The sequence below is a fragment of the Pleurodeles waltl genome, chromosome 7, assembly GCF_031143425.1.
Source record: "Pleurodeles waltl isolate 20211129_DDA chromosome 7, aPleWal1.hap1.20221129, whole genome shotgun sequence".
Classification (NCBI taxonomy): domain Eukaryota; kingdom Metazoa; phylum Chordata; class Amphibia; order Caudata; family Salamandridae; genus Pleurodeles; species Pleurodeles waltl.
The window spans coordinates 758,747,670-758,773,894 of NC_090446.1; positions in this window are offsets into that span (position 1 = coordinate 758,747,670).

Sequence of the window (26,225 nt, forward strand, 5' to 3'; positions counted from 1 at the left end):
TGTCATGCTTGAGACCTATATCCACTGTCAGAACGTGGTAGGTGTTCTGTTCAATTATTGTGCATTATAGTCCCCATACTGCACATACTAGTGGACAGAACATATGACACATTGTCACGGAGTACCCTGTGTGGCAGAATGTTAAAAGCATCACTGAATTTTGAAGTGCTTGTTAGGGAACCTATGTATACTACACAAGGCCCACCATGATTGCCAACGAGAACCAGAGTAAGTGTAATAAGTCAAACAAATGTCCTGTCAGACATATTCACCAACATTTCTACTTGTTTGAAATTGTGCAAACTCAATTTGTAGCTTCACTTTCAAAGCAAAAGAAGAAGTGTTGGTGAATGAGTCCCACCGGATATTTGTTTGACTTTTTACTTTAGAGACCTTAGGATTTCTTCACCAGCATGTCTGCCATAGTTTCAACAGTAGATATACTCACTCATTTCGAGGAATAGGCCTCCCAAGGCATACTCGGACACGCCCAGTTTGCATCCACAAACTAGTATAGGTTCACTTGGCAATTATAGAGGATTAGTCAGGACTCTGATGAGAACAGAGACATGAATGGGTAACGAAAGCTTATGGTAGGTGTGCCTTCACAGGGATATTGCATAGGTAGAAGGCAGATAGGAAAGGTAGTGCAGATGTACATCATCTACACCTATGGATTCAAACCCATTGATGCCATCCCAGCACTGAAGGACAATGACACGTATGGGTCAGTGTTTGACCTGCTTTTCATGTTTATCCTCTATCAGAAATTAGTAGAAGTTCAGTTTGCTGTATGATAAGTGCATTACAGTCACAGCATTGCAATAATGTTGGCTGGGACAAATGCTACGTTCTCATGGACTCCCCGGTGTGCCAAACACTACCCTTTTTCATAGCCTATGACCTTCTCTTTAGGGAACATCGTGAGAATTCCCCAGCATGTCTCCCTTAGTTTCCAAGGTAGATATGCTCACTCAGTTCGAGGAATCACTTTGTATGGCATACTCGGACACCCCCAACTTGCATCCACAAACTGGAAGGAGTTGGAGTTAGCACAGTGAGTGTGTTAAAGGTGCATGAAAAACAAGTCTTCATGAGCCTCATGTGGCTGACATGGGAGTCATTAGTAAAGGGTCATTACGCATGCCTTTGGTAATGTTCAGGAAGAAGGATGCGGTTACTTGACAGGTGGTAAAATGTAGTCAAACTTATTCTGTTCTGTGGCGTATGAATGTGATGAGCCCTTGTCTGGCAGCGGTAAGTTAATGTGAGTGCAGTGATTGGTTGGATTGGGCCTGTGGCCGGCAGTGGGAAAGGGTTGTTTGTTGTGCATGAATGGCGTGTGAATGCACCATAAAGAGGTTGATGCCTTGACGTAGCTTTATGGCCCACCTTCAGAAGGGTTGGTTTCAATATTCATGCTTTGAAACCATCATTTCTGGATTGTGATAAAACCAACCAGTGTGAGTGGTGGACTAACTTTAACATACTAGTAACAGGGGAGTCCAAGTGTGCAGGACTTGCGTGGCTCTCACCAGTTTTCCTTCACCCAGAATCCCCTTGAAATCACAAAATTTGCTTAAAAACATTTTGGCCTTGCTTTTCAGTGAGCGGAAGTCCTGGGATCTTCAGGCAGCCACAAATGTTCTACCTCTCCACTAACTCTTCAGCGAAAATCTGCCTTAATTTAGTGAGAGTGAGCAAGTGACCCCAACAGGGAAGTACCCAAAACGGATTGTGGAGACATCAAAATTACCTACCACAAAACTGTCTCATTTTGTAAGATAGTCACCTGAGTATTTGGTCCTGGGCTCAGCGGCCATATAGGGAAAGCTACCAAACCCAGATATTTCTGAAAACTAAACACCCAAGGCAGTCCACGGAAGTGTGGCGTATTTGGATTTCACAGAGTTTTCTTCACAGAAACTACAGGAATGTGCAGGGATCCACAAAATTACTACCACCCAGTGTTTCTCCACTTGCCCTGATAAAAACACAACCCCACTTGTATGCCTGTGCCTAGTGCCTGCATCAGGAATGGATCACTCCGGGGTTAACAGTAGTCCTCATGCAAGGACTACCATTGACCATTGTGGGATCCATTCCTGTGGCAGGCACTAGCCTACCCACACAAGTGAGGTACCATTTTTATCGTGAGACTTGGGGGAATGCTGGGTGGAAGGAAGTTTGTGGCTCCCCTCAGATTCCAGAACTTTTCATCACCGAAATGTGAGGAATTTTTTTTTTTTATGCCAACATTTGAGGTTTGCAAAGAATTCTCAGTAACAGAACCTAACAAGAGCACCACAAGTCACCATTCTGAATTCCCCTAGGTGTCTATTTTCAGATTTTTCCAGGTTTGCTAGGTTTTCCTATGTGCCGGCTGAGCTCGAGGCCAAAATCCACAGCTAGGCACTTTGTAAAAAACAGCTCAGTTTTCTTCGGAAAAATGTGCTGTGCCCAGGTTGTGTTTTTGGACGTTTCCTGTCGTGGACATTAGGTCTACCCATCCAAGTGAGATACCATTTTTATCGGGAGACCTGGGGGAATGCTGGGTAGAAGGAAGTTTGGGGCTTTCCTCGGATTCCAGAACTTTCCATCACTGAAATATGAGGAAAAAGTGTTTTTTTGACAAATTTTGAGTTTTGCAAAGGATTCTGATGAACAGAACCTGGTGAGAGCCCCACAAGTCACCCCATTATGAATTTCCCTAGGTGTCTAGTTTTAAAAAATGTAAAGGGTTGCTAGGTTTCCCTGTGTACCGGCCGCGCTAAAGGCCAAAATCCACAGCTAGGCACTTTGCAAAAAACAGTTGTTTTCTTCGGGAAAATGTGATATGTCCATGTTGTGTTTTGGGGCATTTCCTGTCGTGGGCACTAGGCCTACCCACACAAGTGAGGTACCATTTTTATTGGGAGGCCTGGGGGAATGCTGGGTAGAAGGAAGTTTGTCCCCCCCCCTCAGATTCCAGCACTTTCCATTTCTGAAATGTGATGAAAAAGAGGTTTTTTTTTTTTGGCCAAATTTTGAGTGACGCAAAGGATTCTGTGTAACAGAACCTGGTGAGAGCCGCACAAGTCACCCCATTCTGAATTAATGTAGGTGTCTAGATTAAAAAAATGTATAGGTTTGCTAGGTTTCCCTAGGTGCCGGCTGAGCTTGAGGCCAAAATCCACAGCGAGGCACTTTGCAAAAAACAGGTTAGTTTTCTTTCAGATAATGTGATGTGCCCATGTTGCGTTTTTGGGCATTTCCTGTCGCGGACACTAGGCCTACCCACACAAGTGAGATACCATTTTTATTGGGAGACCTTGGGGAACGCTGAATAGAAGGAAGTTGGTGGCTCCACTTAGATTGCAGAACTTTCCGTCACTGAAATATGAGGAAAAAGTGTTTTTTGGCCAAATTTTGAGTTTTGCAAAGGATTCTGGGTAACAGAACCTGGTGAGAGTCCCACAAGTCACCCCATTCTGAATTCCCCTTGGTGTATAGTTTTAAAAAATGTATAGGTTTGCTAGGTTTCCCTAGGTGCCGGCTGAGCTACAGGCCAAAATCCACAGCTAGGCACTTTGCAAAAAACAAGTCAGCTTTCAATCGGAAAATGTGATGTGTCCATGTTGTGTTTTGCGGCATTTCCTGTCGTGGGCACTAGGCCTACACACATGAGTGAGGTACCATTTTTATTGAGAGACTTAGGGGAATGCTGGGTGGAAGGAAAATTATGGCTCCTCTCAGATTCCAGAACTTTCTATCACTGAAATGTGAGGAAAAAGTGTTTGTTTGGCAACTTTTGAGGTTTGCAAAGGATTCTGGGTAAGATAACCTGGTGAGAGCCCCACAAGTCACCCCACTGTGGATTCCCCTAGGTGTCTAGTTTTAAAAAATACACAGGTTTAGTAGGTTTCCCTAGGTGCCGGCCGAGCTAGAAGCCAACATCCACAGCTAGGCACTTTGCAAAAAACAGGTCAGTTTTCTTTCAGAAAATGTGATGTGTCCACGTTGTGTTTTGGGGCATTTCCTGTCACGGGCACTAGGCCTACCCACACAAGTGAGGTACCATTTTTATTGGGAGACATGGGGGAACACAGAATAGAAGAACAAGTGTTACTCCCCATTGTCTTTCTCTACATTTTCACCTTCCAAATGTAAGAAAGTGCGTAATAAAGAAGTGTATTTGAGAAATGCACTGTAATTCATGTGCTAATATGGGGACCCCCAAATTCAGAGATGTGCAAATACCCACTGCTTTTTAACACCTTACCTAGTGCCCATTCTGGAAATTCAAAAGTCTCCTTGATACCTATTTTTCACTCTTTTTATTTCACCAAATGAATTGCTGTATACCTGGTATACAATAAAAATCTATTGCAAAGTGCAGCATATTTATTGGCTCTGGGTACCTAGTTTTCTTGATGAACCTATAAACCCTATATATCCCCACAACCAGAGGATTCCATCAGACGTAACGGGGAATCGCTTGTGAAAATCTGACATGGTAGGAAGAAGTTACAGAGTAAAATGTGGAGAGAAATGGCTGTTTTTTTAACTCAATGTCAATATTTTTTAATTTTAGCTGCTATTTTCTGCAGGAAAACCTTGTAGGATCTACACAAATGACCCCTTGATGAATTCAGAATTTTGTCTGCTTTTGAGAAATGTTTAGCTTTCCGGGATCTAGCACTGGTTTCACACCCATTTCTGTCACTAACTGGAAGGAGGCTAAAAGCACAAAAAATAGTAAAAATGGGGTATGTCCCAGTAAAATGCCAAAATTGTGTTGAAAAATGTGGTTTTCTAATTCAAGTCTGCCTGTTCCTGAAAGCTGGGAAGTTGGGGATTTTAGCACCACAAAGCCTGTTTTGATGACTTTTTCAGGGAAAACACCACATGCCTTCATCTGCAGCCCTTTTTCCCATTTTTTGGAGAAAAAATGAATTTGCTGTATTTTGGCTAATTTCTTGGTCTCGTCCAGGGGAACCCACAAACTCTGGGTACCTTTAGAATCCCTAGGATGTTGAAAAAAGGCAGCAAATTTGGCGGGGATAGCTTATGTGGACAAAAAGGTATGAAGGCCTAAGCGCAAACTACCCCAAATAACCAAAAAAAGGGCTCACAACGGAGGGGGAAAGGGGTTAATTGTAATTGTTTTATATTATTTGTATAATTGTTGTTAATATTTATAAATAAAGTTATTAATTTTACGTTATTTATATTTTAAATTTAATTGTTAATAATAAATTATAGTGTTGTAGCTGGTTGAGAGTATTGCAGGGGTACAGGATGGGAAGTTAATAGGGTATAATTAATTAATAATTACATTTTAATTATTATTAATTATTTGGGTGATAATTTTGTATATTTTGTAATTAATACTTTTTTGTTAGATTTTGGGTGCAGGTTGTTGGGTTTGTAGCTGTGTATGATGTGAATTTAAGTAATAATTAGCAATTAATTATACATTTTTATTAAAATATTTAATTACATTTTAATTATGTAAATAGTTTAATAATTATTTTTATTGTATATATAATTTGCGGGTTATTAGGTTTGTGGTGGTAATGGTGGGAAGTTAATTAGGAATTATTATTATTTAATTACAAATTCATTACTATTAATTATGTGATTGATAATTAAGTGTGTACATTGTGTAATTATTATATTTGATAAGTTATATTTTCGGTGTGGGTTGTTGGGTTTCTAGGGTTATATGGTGGGAAGATAATTATGTGATAATTGATTATTAATTAATTATGAATTATATGTGTTGTAATTATCATTTTTAAGTTATACTTTAGGATGTGTTTTTGTGTTGGAAGGGTTGCAGGGTGAGACATTATACAATAATTAATTATAAATTGTTTATTATTTTTTATGAAATATTTAATTGAATTATGATGTTAATTGTGTAATAATTAAATTTTTAATGTTATGCATTAGTGGTTGTTGTGTTTTTTAGGCTAATAGGGTGTTAATTAAGTAATAATTATTTATTCACGTATTAAATGTATTTATTACTCTGTATTAATTGTGCTTTTTTACCTATATCTTAATCTGTGGTGCTAAGTGTGTGGGAGTATAGTTTGGGAATTTAAATAAATATTAATGTAATAAATAATTTTATTTTAGTGGATATTAATTAAGAACAAAATTAATTACGTAAAATGTTTAATTGCTTTTTTAGATTTATATATGTAATTGTTATATTAACTTTCATATATTTTTGGTGAATTAATTGAGTTATTAAATCATGTTAAGTGTTTTACGTGAACTTCTTTCTCTACTGCTGCACAGACAGGAGTATGAATAGTAAATTTTACCCCTCTGGAGTCTAATGATTTCCCTGCTGTTGCATAGACTGGAGTGCGAATAGCAAATTTTATCTCCCCAGAGTCCAACCCTTTCCCTACTGTTGCATAGACTGGAGTGGGAATAGTAAACCTTACCCCTGCTTAGTCCAACGCTTTCCCTACTGTTGTATACACTGGAGTGGGAATAGTAAATTTGACCCCACCGGGGTCCAGAGCTTTCCCTACTGTTGCACATAATGGAGTGGAATAGTAAATTTTTCACCTCCGGAGTCCAACATTTTCCCTACTGTTGCATAGAGTGGATTGGGAATAGTGAATTTTACCCCACCGGAGTCCAGAATTTTCCTTACTGTTGCACAGGCTGAAGTGGGGATACTTATGGCCTAATTAGGAGTTCTGCAGACGGGAAGACTTCCGACAAGGAGGTTGACGCGACACTCGCTACCTCCCCGCTGGACCCATTAAGACTGAGGTTTCTGCTGGTCAGCCTAGCTGGAAAGTGGTGGCAGCATTGTCACTGGCTTGTAATCGAGCCAGCGGCAATCCTGTCTCCTGCAGGGTGCACCAGCATCCTCGCAATGTTCACTGTCTGCAAAGCAGACAGTGAACATTGCGAGGTTGCTAGGCAGGGGGACCTACGCACTGACCATGCCAAGTGCATGGGCAGTGCAGTCACTTCCCCTGTGGCCCCTGGCACCTGTTCTCTGCCAGCCATTTCTTGGCTATAAAACTGCCATGAAAAGACTGGTGGAGAACCAGGTGGTAATCGGCAGGGTGACGCTGCAAGCAATAGTAATAGTAAATTTGACCCCACTGAAGTCCAACGCTTTTCCTACTGTTGCACAGACTGGAGTGGGAATAGTAAGTTTTACCTCTCCAGAGTCCAACGCTTTCCCTGCTGTTGCACAGACTGAATTGGGAATAGGAAATTTTATCCCTCCGGAGTCCAACGCTTTCCCTACTGTTGCACTGACTGGAGTATGAATACTAAGTTTTACTCCTTTAACTTTTAATGCTATTATTACCCAACTTCAGTATATTTATTAATTTTGCTTAAATGTAAGGAATATAATTATGTGATTATTTTTTAAATATATACATATACGTATGTATATATAAATATAGGGGGTCATTACAACATTGGCGGTAAAAGCCGCTTACCGCCGTGCAGAAGACCGCCAACACACCGCTGCGGCTGCGGAATTCCGCCACAGCTATTATGACCCACATCTCGAAATCCTACAAAATCCAGACACCCACACAAGACCGCCACACCAAAGGTCAGTCATAAACTGGCGAAATCAAAACCTCCACCGTCACGCCAACAGAAATACGCCCATGCTATCACGACCCACGAATCCACGCGGCGGTCTTTCAACCGCGGTATTCCATTGGCGGTACACACCGCCGCGCTCAAAATACACACACTCTTACAAAACACAGCCACATTGGACAATTCGAAATACACACACCTGATACACATACACACACCACTCCCACACACCCATTACAATATAAAACACACACCCACATCACCCACAAACCCCTACGACCACCATTACAGAGAGAAGGCCAGAGAGAGACACCACCATCCACAAACTAGCAGCCACAGGCACTCAACACCATCACCCACACTACTTCCATGCACAAAACACCACACACCACTACACATCACCACACTTATCACCACATACACCACCCCACACATCACCTACACCACCCCATGGCACGGCAAAGACACCCCAGGTTCTCTGAGGAGGAGCTCAGGGTCATGGTGGAGGAAATCGTCCGGATAGAGCCACAGCTTTTTGGAGCATAGGTGCAGCACACCTCAATTGCAAGGAAGATGGAGCTATGGAGAATAATAGTCGACAGGGTCAACGCAGTGGGACAGCACCCAAGAAATCGGGACGACATCAGGAAGAGGTGGAACGACGTACGGGGGAAGGTGCGTTCCGTGGTCTCAAGACACCACATCGCGGTACAGCGGACTAGCGGCGGAACCCCACCTCCTCCCCCACAACTAACAACATGGGAGGAGCAGGTCTTGGAGATTCTGCATCCTGAGGGCCTCGCAGGAGTCGGTGGAGGAATGGACTCTGGTAAGTCAAATCTTAACTTTCATATCCCCCACCCTACCTGCATGCTATCACAGACCCCCACCCTCGCCCACTCCCCTATCACTCCAACTCCTCACAAATGTCCCAACATCACAAACCACACATCCCAACACCAAGCCCTGCATGCAGCAACAAAGCATGGACACCCATCACTAAAGCATGCCCACTGCACATACCCATAACCCCCCCCTCAACCATCATCACACAAGTCCCCACACAGGAATGCTAGCACTGGGGTACACGGTCACCCACCCATTGCACACCATGACACACACAGATGCAATAATCATGCTTTTACACCCCTGCAGGACCACTACCCAACGTCACCAGACAGGAGGGTCCAGACATCTCCACCCCACCCACTGAAGAGGCCCACAGTGATGACAGCAACTCTGTCCAACTGGATCCAGATGACCGGACCATCGTGTGCCTCTGGACAGTCGGTTCCCCACACCCAGTCACAGGCCACCACAGAGCTTCCACCCTCTGGTAACACCAGCACAGCACCCACCCAGCTGGCCCATACCTCCGTCTCCAGGACACGTCAATCAGCTGTGTGTCCACCACTACAGGGAACCCAGGATAACCCACCACCCCAACAATAACAGGGACCTGGGGGCAGTGGTAGTGGGCACACGGTGCAGGGGACGGAGGCCCAGGAACACAGGGGAACTGGGAGGGCTGCTGCGCGACAGGGGGCGGACAGGCCTAGGGAACCCACTCTCCACGAGGCCCTCTCCTCCATCATGGGAGCATACCACCACTCCCAGGAGACGATGGCAACGGTACTGGCCAAGTTTCAGGAGACCCAGCGCATGCAGGAGGAACAGTGTTTGGGGTTCAGGAAGGAACTCAGAACCATCAGCTCCGCCCTGGGCACCATCGTAGGGGTGCTGAAGGAAATACTTAACACCAGGAGGGACACTGTGGCACTACAAGGGGCCCCTGACACTAGCATAGACGATGAACTGCCCACCACCTCCGGCGCCGCTAGTGGACAGGAGGCACCACCACAGGACCACCACACCAGCACCCCACCCCCTGCAGATGGAGAACCACCCCGCAAACGGTCCCTGAGATCCAGGAACAGGACAGAGCATGATGCCAAGACCCCCACCAAGAAATGAGACCACCCTGATTGTCATCCCACTGTCCCACTTTGCCACCCTGTCCATATTTAAACTGCCCCAGCTCCACTTCCTATGCCCATATGGGCAATGCACCTGTGAGACTAATAGACTGGACTCTGCCATGGACATTCCTCCGCCATCACCCCTCACCATTTAACTTCCCCCTCCAATATTTTGCATTTAAATAAACACCCTTGAATCACAAAACAATCAGGAGTCAGTCTGTGATTTCGAAAATGTGTATTAGCAATTACAGTGTCAAAATGCTCTTTCAAATGTAATGTCAACATACCTATGTCACACATCTCAAGTCCATGAGGAATGTAAGCAGATGACACACGTTGGAAACCACTCCTGTGGAACCGTAAGGGAAATGTACAACTCAGTTACCATATACTGGTAGAAATCGACAGACAGGATAGAGGTAGAAGTGTGAAAGTACTTGTAGTAGGCAGGAATGTGTTCTCACCTGTGTGTCACTGGAAATATTGCTGGATAACTGAGTCCCTGTTGTCAATGTCTTCTTCCTCTGCTTCCTCCTCATCACTGTCCACAGGCTCCACAGCTGCCACAACACCGTCATCTGGACCATGCTCCTGCAGAAAAGGCACCTGTCGTCGCAAAGCCAAGTCGTGAAGCATACAGCAGGCCACGATGATCTGGCACACCTTCTTTGGTGAGTAGAATAGGGAACCACCTGTCATATGGAGGCACCTGAACCTGGCCTTCAGGAGGCCGAATGTCTGTTCGATCACCCTCCTAGTCCGCCCATGTGCCTCATTGTAGCGTTCCTCTGCCCTTGTCCTGGGATTCCTCACTGGAGTCAGTAGCCATGACAGGTTGGGGTAACCAGAGTCCACTAATAGCCACACCCGGTGCCTCTGGAGTTGACCCATCACATAAGGGATGCTGCTATTCCGCAGGATGTAGGCGTCATGCACTGAACCAGGTAACATAGCATTTACCTGGGAGATGTACTGGTCTGCCAAACATACCATCTGCACATTCATCGAATGATAACTCTTCCGGTTCCTGTACACCTGTTCACTCCTGTGGGGGGGGACCAGAGCTACATGGGTCTCATCAATGGCACCGATGATGTTGGGGATATGTCCATGGGCATAGAAGTCACCTTTAACTGTAGGCAAATCCTCCACCTGAGGGAAAACGATGTAGCTCCGCATGTGTTTCAAAAGGGCAGACAACACTCTGGACAACACGTTGGAAAACATAGGCTGGGACATCCCTGATGCCATGGCCACTGTTGTCTGAAAAGACCCACTTGCAAGGAAATGGAGTGCTGACATCACCTGCACTTGAGGGGGGATTCCTGTGGGATGGCGGATTGCTGACATCAGGTCAGGCTCCAACTGGGTACACAGTTCCTGGATAGTTGCACGGTCAAACCTGTAGGTGATGATCAAATGTCTTTCCTCCATTGTCGACAGGTCCACCAGCGGTCGGTACAACAGAGGATTCCGCCATCTCCTCACATGTCCCAGCAGACGATGCCTAGGAATGACAACAGCGACCACAGAGTCAAACAACTCAGAGGTATGTACCCACAGTCTACACAGAACACCATTCATACACAAAATATGGCCTGTATTTGTGTTGTGCGACAAGGCCTAGGTCTGTGTGATGCAGTTGGTAATTAGGGCATGTGGGCTCCTGAAATGGCAGCTGCCTGACCTCTAAAGTGGGACAATGGGATGCAAGGTAACTGCGCTGGCGTTGTACACCGTCGCGGTAGGCGGTCGAAGACCGCGGCGCAATGTTGCATTGGTTAACATTGGACCCTATGGGTCCCAGGAGCCAATGACAAAGTACGCCGGTGGTGATGTTACGCACCGCCGCGGAAAGTGACCGCCATTTTCTATCTGTTGAATCACTCGATACATGATCTTCGACAGGAGAGGACCTACACTGCAAGTGCTGCTGTGACCTCGGTCTGGAAGAGACAATGGCTCGTGCGTCTGGGGACAGGGCCCCTGCCTTCACTGCAGAGGAGTTGGAGAAGCTCGTGGATGGGGTCCTCCCCCAGTACACGCTACTCTACGGTCCTCCAGACCAACAGGTAAGTACACAGGGAGCATGTTGTATGGGCTATGCCTGTGTGGAGAGAGCTGGTTGTAAGAATGAAGGGGGCACAGTTCTGCTTGCATGATGGATTGTGAATGCATGTGCCACATGGCAAGGGTAGGGATGTGGGCCACTCACTTAGACAATGCAGTTGTTAATGACTTCTCTTCTTCCCCTGTACATGTCATGTAGGTCAGCGCCCACCAGAAGAAGGATATTTGGCGTGCCATCGCCAAGGACGTCCGGACCCTGGGGGTCCACCACAGATGGAGCACCCACTGCCGGAAGAGATGGGAGGACATTCGCCGCTGGAGCAAGAAGACGGCGGAGGCTCAGCTGGGGATGGCCTCCCACCGTGGGAGGGGTGCCCATTGAACCATGACCCCCCTGATGTTCCGGATCCTGGCGGTGACCTACCCTGAGTTGGATGGGCGCTTGAGGGCATCACAGCAGACACAAGGGGGTGAGTACAACATCATTCAGCTGACTTTGCGTGCAGTGAAGGTGTCTGGGTGGGGGAGGAGGGCTGTGGGTTTCCCTGGGCCAGGGCGAGTTCCGTAGGCTAGGCCCCTCCGTAATGCAGGCCATGTGGCACCCCACCCCACCTCTGTAGAGTGCCAAGTACAGTTATTCATGCCCCTGTGTCATCTACGTGTGCAGATGTCGTCCATTGCCTTGTAGGCCACATCCCAGGAATTGCATCTGTAGAGCCCAACAGCGCGACGTAGTGCAGGGGGCTGCTGTGTCTGTATTGTCTGCCAACGGTAGCGGTAAGCCATGCACTCAACCTGTCTTTCTTCTGTCGTCGTCCCCTTTTTGTGGTCTCCCTGTTCTTGTGTGCATCAGCATTATCAGGCGGAGGTACAGTGGCACCGGAGCACGAGGGAGCTGCATCCCACATGGCCATGGAGGGCCACACCACAGACTCAGAATACACCAGTGGGACGGAGGGCGAGGGGAGCACCACGGCGGTCACAGGATCTGCAACCAGCGACACGGACTCGTCCTCCGATGGGAGCTCCCTTGTGGTGGAGGCAACATCTGTGCCCCTCACTTCTACAGGTACTGCCACCGCCCTCCCAGCAGCCCCTCAGCGTTCGCCCCGTGCCCGCTCACCCAGGAGGGTGGGCATCACCTTCACCCCAGGCACCTCAACCCCTGCCCCTGTCACCTCTGCTGCCCTCAGTGAGGAGGCGATTGACCTCCTCAGGTCCCTCACTGTTGGGCAGTCTACCATTTTGAATGCCATCCAGGGTGTAGAAAGGGAATTGCAACACACTAATGCATTCCTGGAGGGCATTCATTCTGGTCAGGCTGCCCTTCATCGAACCCTGCAAACTCTGGCCTCAGCACTGATGGCAGCCATTGTCCCTGTGTGTAGCCTCCCCCCTCCAACTTCCTCCACCCCGACCCAATCCCCTGTACCTCTGCATATCCCAAGCACACCATCAGACCAGCCTGCACACACCTCACCACACAAGGGAAGCTCAGGCAAACATAAGCACCACACATCCCACAGGCACTCACGCAAGCATCACACACATACAGACACACCAACATCCACTGCCTCCACTGTGTCCCCCTCCTCGTCGTCTCCCTCCTCCCTCCCAGTATCGTCTACACTCACACCTGCATGCACTACCAGTACAGCCACTACGTCCCGCATCAGCACACCCACCACCACACCCCGCTCACGTGCACTCACCATCCCCACTACCATTTACACGTCCCCTGTGTCCTCTCCCAGTGTGTCTGTGACGCCCCCTCCGAAGATACACAAACGCAGGCACACACCCACCCAACAGCCATCCACCTCACGACAGCCTCCAGCCCATGCACCTGCACCCAAATCCACAAAACTTACACCTCCTACAACCACCACCTCTTCCTCCACTCCCAAACCCCCTCCATCTACCCATCCCAGTGTCTCCCAAAAACTTTTCCTGGCCCCGCTTAACCTATTTCCCACTACCACCCCCCACCCTCCAATTCATAGGTCCCGTACTAGTACCTCAGCCAAGAAATCTCCAGTGCCTGTTGTTACAGGTATGTGGAGTGCACCGGCCACCAGGCCAGCCAGTGTGGCACGGAGCCAGAGCACAGCCAGTCCCCCCCCCCCTGTGAAGCACCAGAAGTTGGACAGTGCCCGGCGGGAGAGGGGGAAGACTCCAGCCAGCAAAGCCGCTCACAAGGATCCCGGGGGGAGTGTCGACTCAGCTGTGACTCCTCCCAAGGTGGGGAAGGGGCAGAAGAAATCTCCAAAGTCTGGGAGGAGCAGCACGGCGGAGAGGACTGCCATCATCCTAACTGCCCAGGAGGCCACCGCCAGCCCCATCGTCACTGGCCAGGAGGCCACCGCCAGAGTCACTGCCCAGGAGGCCAGCCCCATCGTCACTGGCCAGGAGGCCACCGCCAGAGTCACTGCCCAGGAGGTCACTGGCCAGGAGGCCACCGCCAGAGTCACTGCCCAGGAGGCCAGCCCCATCGTCACTGGCCAGGAGGCCACCGCCAGAGTCACTGCCCAGGAGGTCACTGCCCAGGCGGCCAGCCCCATCGTCACTGGCCAGGAGGCCACCGTCAGAGTCACGGCCTAGGAGGCCAGCCCCATTGTCACTGGCAAGGTGGCCAACACCAGAGTCACTGCCCAGGAGGCCAGCCCCATTGTCACTGGCCAGGAGGCCACCGCCAGAGTCACTGCCCAAGAGGCCAGCCCCATCGTCACTGGCCAGGAGGCCACCGCCAGAGTCACTGCCCAAAAGGCCAGCCCCATCGTCACTGGCCGGGAGGCCAATGCCAGCCACAGCCCAGCTGACCCATGAAGGACCGCCAGCCACAGCCCTGCTGGGCAATGAAGGACCGCCTTGGCAAGCACCGCTGAACAGGCCAGGGACCGCTGAACAGGGCAAAGACCGCCATGGAATGCACCGCTGAACAGGTCTGACACTGGCAACGCAAGCACCGCTGAAACGGGCCAGGGACTGCTGAACAGGGCAAAGACCGCCATGGAATGCACCGCTAGCCCATTTGCGGCAGGGACAGTGACGCAATTGGGACTGTCACGGGTTGTGTGCTGCACTCTGGACACCAGTCCCCCTCCAGCACCAGTGGAGACTGTTATCCACTTGAGAGACTGTGGTTTTGCACTCCCCAGGATGGAACAGTGGGCAAACCACCCACTGTAGAGACTTGAGAGACTGTGGCTTTGCACTCCCCAGGATTGAACAGTGGGCAACCCACCCACTGTATAGACTTGAGAGACTGTGGCTTTGCACTCCCCAGGATGGAACAGTGGGCAACCCACCCACTGTAGAGACTTAAGAGACTGTGGCTTTGCACTCCCCAGGATTGAACAGTGGGCAACCCACCCATTGTATAGACTTGAGAGACTTTGGCTTTGCACTCCCCAGGATGTAACAGTGGGCATGGAACCCCCTTGTGGATCTGGCGTGGTGCACTCATCCAGCAGAGGTGCCCCCCCTTCCCTTCCCCTGAGGTGCCTGTTGTATTTCTATCTGATGCCCCAGCAGTGTTCTCTATGTTTTGATCAGTTATCTTGTGTGGGCCTCGCCCATGCATTTTGGGCCCAGTGGTCCACGGACAATGAATGGTGCATTACCTGCACTACTAATCATGGTGTATATTTTGTTTAATGTGTATATATATCTGTATATATTTGCTTACTGTATTTTGATATATTACAATGGTTCCACTAATTTCCTTTTGTCTTTGCATTCTTCCGGGGGGGTTGGGGGGGTGTTACTGTAATGTATAGATAAGCATTGGTGTGTGTGTTGTAGTGGGTGAGGGTCGGGTGGGGGTTGGGATGTTGGTTGTGTGTGTCCCTGTGTGTTTGCCTCCCCTCTCCCCTATGTCGTAGGTGCAGTACTCACTGTGCTCTTCGCCGCCGGCGTTGATGATCCTCGTATAGGCGCAGGAAGACTATCACTGGCAGAATTTGGAGTTCCGGCTCCATGGTGTCCTGATTCCTCGTGGGATGTGTAGAGGTGAGCGTTTTCCCTTTGAAATGGCTGTTTCCGCCGTGTTTTTATCCGTGGTGAATCCGCCCCGTAAAAGGTGGCGGATTGGTAGGTTGTGATACTGTGGGCGGTACATTGTCTTCCGCCTGTGTGTTGGCGGTGACCGCCGCGCTGTTTGTCTGTACCGCCATGGCGGTTGGAGTGTTAAAGTGGCTGTCTTTGTTGGCGCTTTCCGCCACGGTCATAATTCCAAAAATTTTACCGCCGGCCTGTTGACGGTGTCACCGCCGCTTTAACACCGTCCGCCAGGGTTGTAATGACCACCATAGTATTTATCATAAAATCTTTTTTATTTATTTTAATTATTTTGGTAAGTTATTTTATGTTTTGTATTTTATTTTATTACATTTTGTATACTTTATAAATTAATAATATATTTAAATACATATGTATGTTTGGTGAAGTAGCCCACTGAAAAAAATACAAAACATTAATATATTATATATAATAATATATTATAAAATATATTTTTTATATTTTTTATATTTTTTATATTAGTAGCATATTATATATATATGTATAAACATAGACACATGTATTTATGAGTTTGTTTACATAAGTATATATTTTTTTAAATATTAAATGTTACTTAATTTTTTTCAATATACATTATATTAATGTTATGTCAAAATATTTAATATTTACCCTCTATACTATCTATTTATAGAAAAACAATATTTTTGTGTTATTGTTCATGATATTAGTGTGAACAATATCTTTTTTAGATTTTTGTACTCAGAAAAACAATATTTGTGTCAACAATATTTTTGACACAATATTTGTGTAGCATGATATTTTTAGCCTCAATATTATGCCACCGATCTGTAGATTTGAGTTTTAAGGAGTGGTTATTGATGAATATGTCACAGAAGCTTTAATAATAACTTATTTACAGAAGGGGTTTGCATAGGCACTTTACACAAAGCATTTTTATAACCATATAAACAACTATCATTGCCCAATCGAAAGCAGTGCTCATTTTACTAAATGAAAGTGTGTGAAATGATGAGTTGGCTTTACCTGGATTTGAACCCATGACCTGTAGATCACATACATATCACGTAGGAAGTGTTTAAACTCAATCAAATAGTTTTACCAGGTCTAGTTAGATTAAGCCAAAATACATCTGCAACTGATGGTTATCAAGGATTATCAGACTTTCATAATTAACAAGAGAAAGACAACATTTCTACCTCCAAAGCCAGCTCTTATGTAGGATCAATAGAGGATGAGGGTGTGGTGAAGCCTCAGTGAAAAAAGTGAAACAAGCACATAATACTTTAAGACTAGAACGGTAATAGAGTAAAATCAAGTATACTGTCTGTACTTCTGGGGGCTTAATTGTCCAGTTTAAATATCTTTGCATGTTGGACATCTTGCCAGTAGAGATACGTGTGTCTTCAGCATTGGGTCTTCCAGAAACTGGTGCTTACTCCACTAAGGCCTCATTACGTGTTTGGCACCAGACTGACTGGGATGAGGAGACTATGTGGTGGTCAGTCCGCCAGGAGTGTGGTAGTCCGACCGCCACCACAGCATTGGCAGTACTAGGACCGCCAATGTTGTAATCAGGCCCTAAGTATGATGATAGGCCAGGTTCCCTTTCTACTGTAATAGATTTACCACTATGTTTGACAAATTTAGCGCTGTGAAATGAAACCATGGAAAACTGCCTTTAAATGTTAGACCTAACCAGCCCTCCAAATCCAGGGTCCTTGCCTCTCCTCATGTTTGTTCTGTGTACATTTTTGACATGCCCATGTACTAATGCCATTTGGGATGTCATACAAGAGTTACACAAGATAGTGTTCCCCTGCAGACTTGTCTTGTCAGTGATGCACGTGATATTCTACCTGTCTATTTGTTTAGGGTCCCCTCACTGTACAGGACATAGGGGGTCATTCTAAATCTGGCGGGCGGCGGAGGCCGCCCGCCAGAGTTCCCCCCTCCAGAATACCGCACCGCAGTCAGAAGACCGCTACGGTTATTCCGTGTTTCCCGCTGGGCTGGCGGGCGACCGCCAGAAGGCCGCCCGCCAGCCCAGCGGAAAACCCCCTTCCCACGAGGAAGCCGGCTCCGAATGGAGCCGGCGGAGTGGGAAGGTGCGACGGGTACAGTTGCACCCGTCGCGAATTTCAGTGTCTGCTGAGCAGACACTGAAATTCTTTGTGGGGCCCTCTTACGGGGGCCCCTGCAGTGCCCATGCCATTGGCATGGGCACTGCTGGGGCCCCCAGGGGCCCCACGACACCCCATACCGCCATCCTGTTCCTGGCGGGCGAACCGCCAGGAACAGGATGGCGGTATGGGGTGTCTGAATCCCCATGGCGGTGCAGCAAGCTGCGCCGCCATGGAGGATTCAGCAGGGCAGCGGAAAACCGGCGGGAGACCGCCGGTTTTCCTGTTCTGACCGCGGCCAAACCGCCGCGGTCAGAATGCCCTGCGGGGCACCGCCAGCCTGTTGGCGGTGCTCCCGGCGACCCTGGCCCCGGCGGTCAACGACCGCCGGGGTCAGAATGACCCCCTTAATGTCTGTTTTTTTTCCACATGTAACAATGTCCACTCCAAATCAAATGGCTTTATTTACTAGTCCTTCAAATACATTTCAAATGTCAACGTATAATTACACAATAATTTTTACATAGCTGTAAATCTTTCTCCAGTCCCCCTGTACCTGAAACTAATTTTTCTATCTTTTTTAAGTTAGTATCTAAAGTTTTGCTAATAGGTACATTCACTCCACGAATCTCCACTTTACCTTCGGAAGGAAGATTTAGAATTGTTTATTTTTCCAGATGTAGCATTTCAGAGTTTAATTGTGCACCTTCTTCTACAGTTGGCATTAAACAAAGAATGAGTTGTGATTTTGAAAGAAGGTAATGCATAACTTGAGCAGGTGAATCCAGGTTAGAAAAAATATTTTGTGTGTGTCCTTAGTATAATATTTGCCTCATTTCTTATAATAAAAAGGAATGGCTTTTAATATCTTGGCATATGCCTCATCATTAGCTTGCTTCATTTCTGTGTTAATTCTGTATATGTGAAAGAAAACCAAATATTGACATTGTCTATACTTCCAAAAATAATTTTGACTTTGTTATTGCAAAAGTTTGTTACAGGTGTTAGTTGTCATTAGTCTCCAAACAAAATCACGTTTCCCTCCAAACAATACATCAAATCACAGTTTGAGTACCTCCTGCAATCGAAGATGAAGAAACACCAACACTGAGTTAGAAACCATACTAACTTTATCTATAATCAAAACTTTAAAATGTTTAAGGACTTTACCAAGTTCTTGGCATGTACCAGTATTTCATTTTAAGTATCCAATTTGTTATCGTGCTCCACAGATAGTGAGAATAGATGGTATAAGGTAATCCTTTGATGTTATGTGCTGCTAACCCAGTGGGGTGACACACTAAAATATACAAAATTTAATGGATTGAATGTCTGAATTATTCTCATCCACCAATAATTACTCGGGCCCATCCCAATCCATCAATATTTTTCACACTAGGCCACCTCATTATAGACCCAGCTGTATGCAAGTCAGTGTTGGCTCTTCTCCAAAGGGAACAGTCCAGCTCAGACTGCTAGGCCAGGCCTTCCCTGAACTGGAACATGAGCAACTCAGGACCACTTTTCCCCTTGATATTGGATCATCAGCTAATTAAAGCTTGGTTCTAGTGACACAGTGTGCACAGGACCTATGTCGGGGCATTCCCATTTTCTCATCAATAAGTTCATTGCAAATGTTCCAGTGATATTATCAATGATGTTATAGAAGATGTCATGAGTGATGTATTATGTGGGGTAATTACAAGTGCATGGTGAGAGTGTGGGTTATAGTTACCTTAGAGCAAGAGTTATAGTTACTTGAGATAGCTATAACTGGTGAATTTCTGTGTTTTTTAGTTTACAGATTATGTTGTTACTGAACATTTTACCTAACTATAACATTACTTTAACCTTTGTTTTTGTCAGTGAATTTCTAGTTTTTGTTTGTGTTAATGTAAAGTAATATTTTGTTACTATACGTAAAGCCAACCCCCACCACACAGGACCTTCAGCTGTGTATGACGAGGGTTTGGCATAGGGCCTGGCCTACTTCCAAGCCCATGCAGGTGACCAACCACATGCTGTGAGGCTGGTGGCAGGGACTGGACTGCAGTCAGACCCTGTGGTGAACCCATCTGCAGGCAGCTATCTCAACACTTTGCATGACCTTTAACCATGCTTGTGAGAGGTTAGATGAAGGCAGCAAACCCCACGCTGCACATGGCTTTTGGCTATGCACTGGCCTGCAGCCAAGCCCTGTGGTTAACCAACTCAAAAGCATCCACCAGAGGCTGCCAACCCCATGCCATGCACATCTTTGGTGATGTGATATAGGGTTGGCTTTTGGACTCATCCACCCGGGCCAAAACCTATATGTTAAGGGGAGGGGATGTGTGGCCCCCCTCTCCAAGCCTTACTAGGCCACTTGGCACCCCATCCTCCGGGGCCAAATTCAAAGATGAGGGGACATGTTGCCCTTCTCCCAAGCCTTACTATGCCCCTGGGTCCTCATCCCCAGAGCCAAATCCAATGAAATAGGGAACGGGCCACACAGTCCCCCTCACCGAGACTCATTAGGGTCCCAGGACCCCATCTCCAGGGCCAAATTAAATTAAATAAAAGGAGGTGACTCAGGTCGCCCATGCCCAAGCCTCATCAGCCCTCAGGGACCCTAATTCCCAGGGCCAAACACAATTAATTGAGGGGCATGCTGCCCCTTCCCTGAGCCTTCTTGGGCCCCAGGAACCACAGCCCGTGGGACAAAATTCCAAAATTCTAAGGGGACGATGGCACATGGCACCCTCCCTGATTCTTATTAGACCCCATTCCCCAATGCCAAATATAATAAAAAAGGGGAGAGGGCATGTGCCCCCTCCCTAAGCCTTATAATGCCCCAGGAACCCCCATTCTGGAGCTGCATGTTATCATAAAGGGAAGGGGACATTGCCCTCCTTCCCAAGATTTTATAGACACCATCCCTGGGGGCCTTCTATAAAATGGGAGCAGGGCCGTACAGCCCCCTCCCCAAGCCTCTTTTGGCCCTAGGAACACCATCCCCCGGGATCTGCATCAGTTATAGGATAGGTTTCCTGATGCCAACCCGGGGCACCCACAAACCAACATGTTGAGAACTGTAGGGGGGCCCGAGGACCCCCGGGGCTCCAGCCGCCTCCCCATGTGGTGCAGGAGCTCACATTGTTCCCACATGGAGGGAGCAGCTAACTATGCTCACTCCTCCTTCAGGTGGGAGCAATATATGTTTAGTTTCCCTGCCTGCACCTGCGAGGGCAGAGAAACAACACAACCTACTTCCAGCTGGCAGGAGTATTTTTAAATCTGACACCAGTCTGCTTGTGTGTTAGCTCCCATTTAGAGGGAGTTTTAAAAATTGCCCTCCCCAGACTGAAGCAAACATATATTTCTCTGCCCGCAGTAGTGTGGGGAGGGAGTCTACTGTGTCCCAAGGGTGGCTTCTCGGACACAGTTACTTGAAAGCTCAGGGAGGTGAGACACACAGCTCCCCTTCCCATTTAAATAATGCAACAACCTCAGGGGATGGGGTCCCTGGGCCTTTTTGGGGCTCAGGGAGGGGGCCACATGGCTTGCCTCCCCTTTTGTTTGCATTTCTGCTTTGGGGGATGTGGCCCCTGGGGCCTAATTAGGTTAGGCGAGGGAGGCTGCATGCTGCCTCCTTTCATGTAATTACTCAGCTCTGTGGGATGTGGTTCCCAGGGCAATTTATGCTCAGGGAGGGGGATTATGTGGCACTTCTCCCCTTTTTAAAGCACTTTGGCCCCATGGGACAGAGTCCCCTGGGTCTTATTAGGCTCAGGGAGGCAGGCCGTGTGCTACCCTCACCACTTTCAAAGTGGCACACCGAAGGGATCCCTGGGGCCTTATTAGGCTCAGGTAGGGGTTCACACACGCTTCTCCTTAATTACTATCTGTGTCACCCACCTGGGCCCTGGTCCACCATGGGGTCTTCTATTAAAAAATCATGCTTTAAAAAAAAAAAAATGCCTTTATTTGAAGATACTCAGCAAATCTGTGGCAAAATTGAAAAATAATAATTTTGGCCCCATGCGGGTTCCCTCCGGGACACCACCACCTGGAATAGGAGTTCACAGTATCCCGACCGTGCCCTTATGTCTTTCTCTGTGTGTTTGTTAGGACTCAGGACTGAGTCCAGAGTCCTAAGATGGCTTCCACCACTTCTCGATTGATGGGGTGGCAGCCAATGAGAACTCAGTGGGAGATCTGTCAGCCCTGCTGATCCTCTGCGGTCTGAAATATGAAAAGGTTTTGAGCATTATTTGCTGAAAAAATATGGATTTGCACCAAGTCACAAGAAGCATTCTTTGTGGACCAAGGTCTAGCTTTCTGCCAAATTTGGTGTAAATCTGTTCAAGTGTTTGGGCTGTAGCTTCGTCTGAAGCTCCTATAGAAAAAAAATGGATAAAACACATTTTGGGACCCTCATTTCCCCCGCTTGATGGATCACCCTGAAACGTTCATGGCACACAAGTCAAAATGTAGCACTTTTTTGTGTTGCTAATGACTTTGGCACCATTTGACGAATTGTCATAAACCATTCCAAAATAGTGCTACTCTGTGAGTAGTGTATGTGTGGAAAGCTTCAGGATGAATCATCAAGCTGGGGCGAAAAAAAAGGGGGGTCCTAAAACACAAAATCCCCATAGACTTTAATGAACAGTGCTACTGCGAAAACCACTGAAGCGGAATGGAATTACACCACATTTGGCAAGGAAATAGATTTTGGTCTATAAAGCATGCATTTTGTGATTTGCTGTAAATCTGTTTAGTAGTTTTGGAGATTTTAATCTCCAAAAATATTTGTAGGCCCTTGAACCCAATTTTATAAAGTAGAGCTTTCTGATCAGGCTAGGGTTTTTTCCCCTTGACCATCTTGCTCCAATGGGAGCGATAGATCTTACTGACTGCCAGCAAGAGGAAGAAAAATGTTGTTAGCAGCCATTAAAGGGCTCAGGGACTTAGACTCCCATCCTACATTTAAACAAAAATAAGGTGGCAGGATAGGGATACCATGGCCCCAACCAGAATAAATGTAAAACAATGCAGCAATTTTTTTGCCCAATCGTGCCAGAGTCAGTAGGTTGGTGGAAAAAATAGGAACAAGGCCACACAACATTTTTTCCAATTATTTGGGGAGGGAGCAGGAGTGGGGTTCCCCTCCCCAAGCCCATTTTGGGCCCAGAGACCCCATCCCCTGGGGCCAAACTTTAAAAAAAGGGTGGGTGCACCAACGCTTCCTGAGCCGCTAAAGGCACCGGAAACCCCATCCCCTGGAGTCTAAAATGAATTAATAGGAGAGGGCAGCATGTGGCCCTCCTGCCCGAGCCTGCTCCAAAACCTTGCATTAAGAAACTGACCAAAAAGGATATTTTTTTTAAAGCTTTGTGATGATTCGTCAAATTGCGCCAAAGCTATTAGCAAACCAAAAAATACATTCCTATGGAAATGCAGACCTAACTATACCTACCCAATGGCGACTGCCACTGAATTATCTATATCTATATCAAAATATTTTATTTTATTTTATTTTACTCCTAACCTAGCTTTACCATTCCCTTCCCTGAACCCTTACTTCTGTTAACCTCGACCCCCATACCTCAAAATTACCCATGCCTCCCTTTACCGCTACCTACCCCTTAACCTTAAATCACCCTTAAATTCCTTTGCCTCTATCCATCCCTAACCCAGAGTTCACACTTGCATACCCTTTACCTCTACCCCAGTCCTACAATTACCCATACCTCCCTTGACCTCATGCCATAATGAAATCACTTTTTTAAAATAGAATAAAAATTACATAATTAACAAAATTACTTACTTCCGTGGTAAAGGTACAAACACTTACCTGCATAGTACCGTCTTGTAAAGTCTTTCCGCTACAAGTCATGCATGGTTAAGAATCTGCAGTGAAGGCTGTTTCCCCTCAAAAGCCACAAGAGTCCTGCAGCCCAGCTGGCAAGAACCAAAAGCAAAAGATTGCGAGCTGTTACTTAACTGCATCTTCTGTTCATGCCACAACAAAGATGGAAGCCTGCACCATCCATGACATATCCAGTACCTTCTTTGGACTAGTTGTATCTCTTCATCATTAAACTTGCATGGTTGTTCCTTTGGTTGTATCTGGGATTCTGATCATAGAGCTTTTTGGCACATGCCACTAGCCCACAGACATACAGATATATTGTAATTTAAAGTGACAGTTGGATCCAATAAAAAAATGTGAGTTTTCAGTTGAGACTGGGTGAGTCTTTGAGCTGAGTGGATTTCCTCAGTTACATGTGTGCCCATGGAGAAAACTGCCTGGCTGGATTTTGTTATACAGTCCCCTAATGGATGACATACCAGGAGGAATTCATAGTTGTTAATGGGTGACTGATACATTTTGCTCTCATCAAATCTTATGAAGAACAAAGCTTTCTGAAATAAATTTGGTTTTAAGCTAGATGCACAGCTGTGGCAATGGATGGTGTAGCCGGTATCCCTTCCTATTATGCAACCTTGGCCCTGGTTACCATTTAAAACATCACTAAAGACATTTGTTGGAGCCCTTTTGTAGGTGACTGGTACAGACAGCTGCAGCTGTTTGTTGGCCAGACTTATTCTTTCCAATATAAACATAGTGGGCTTTGGGTCAGTTCCATGTTCATGAGTGGATGGTTATAGATGTTTATCTCGGTTGTCTCCTCTTGGTATGTTGGCTCTCCTCCCTATTCAAATTATTATCCCACACAAGAGCATTTTGGTCTCACATTGTTTTAACTAGTTGACTTGTATCCTTCCACTGCTGGCATTGCTTGCATCCGGGGAATTATTCTTTTCTTTTGCTCTCAGCACTGCTTGGGAGTGCATGTGATTTCTTGCTCTCTCTACCATGTCCTGCTTGCCTATTCACTTTTCCCCACTCCACATGCTCTTCGTGATGCTTACCCCATCCTCTGTTATTGGTGGGTGTCTATCTTAAAATGGTATTTACACATTTCAAGACTGCCACAAGTAAGCCTGCATTCTCATGCATTGCTGACAGGCACCTATAAATGGGTTTGTATTATTTTAAGAAACACTCTCAACGATGGCCACTATGTTTGTTCATGTTTCTGCTATGGTCATCTTTGAATGGGTTTGTTAAAATATTTTAAACTAATTCAAAAATACTGTGCATGTGTGCATATATACCAGACATCTTTCAACGGATTTATTAAAATATTACAAATGCCTTCTTAAGATGGCTGCTGTAGAATTGCATGCATCCACCGCAATAATCTTAACCATATGTGCGGTCCACCCTCTGTGGTACCTATTAAGAGTTTCCTTCTGGGCCGGTGGGCGATAACAGCAATTCCGCCCGCCAGCCCAGTGGGAAGCACACCACAACATTGACACCGGCTCATAATCGAGCCGACGGCAATGTTGCGGTGCGTCAGGTGTGCCAGCACCTTTCACAAAGCACAACAGGGCTGTCCATGGGGGGCCCTGTACTGCCCATGCTGACTGCATAGGCAGTGCAGGGGCCCCTGGCACCCTCTTACCGCCAGCCTTTGCATGGCAGTCCATAATCCAGAGGGCAGCGCAGCGGCACTGCCAGGCTGTCGGCTTGTGACAACCTGGCGGTTCCGGCAGTAAAACCCTGGTGGCTCCGCCAAGGTCGTAATGTGGAGGCCAGACTGCTGCTTTGGTGGTGGTCCGACCTCCACCGTGGCCCTGGCGGTCTCATGACCACCAGGGCCGTAATAAGGGCCTCTGTGTTTTCAAGAGTACTTTGAACTTTACGTGTATGGCTTGTGTGGATCCAGTTTGGAAGACCAGCACACTTCACAGCCGTTGTTGTCATCAGGATAACTTGAAACAGTCCTTTCCACCATAGCTCTAAGCAAGTCTTCCTCATGTGCTTCTTTATCACCACCCAATCTCCAGCTTTCAAACTGTGACACTGTTCTTGGGCTGTTTGAACTGTTGCTGCTTCAATCTGATGAGACAAAGAGCAACCCACATTAGCTAGACCGTTGCAATAATCCAGCATTATGTCATCTGTTATATTCACAAGTGTATTTGCAGGTAGTGCTGGTAGCCTCATTGTATGACTCATTAGAATCTTGGGGGAGATAGTCCTGTCTTCCTATCAGGGGTGCTACGCATGCTTATCAGGAGAAGTGGCAATGCATCAGGCCATTTTAGCGCTGTAGAGGCACAAACCTTTGCCAATCGAGCTTTTAGTGTTCCATTCATGTGTTCCACCAATCCAGATGCCTCTAGTCTGTAATTGAAGTACACTTTCTGCTCAATGTTCACCAGTGCATATAACAACGTTATGATCTCATTACTAAAATGAGTTCCTCGATCTGATTTCAAAGAAGTTGGGAACCCATACCTGGGTATCAGTTCCCTGAGCACCAGCTTAGGTACAGTGATACTATCATTCCTACATGCTGGATAAGCCTCA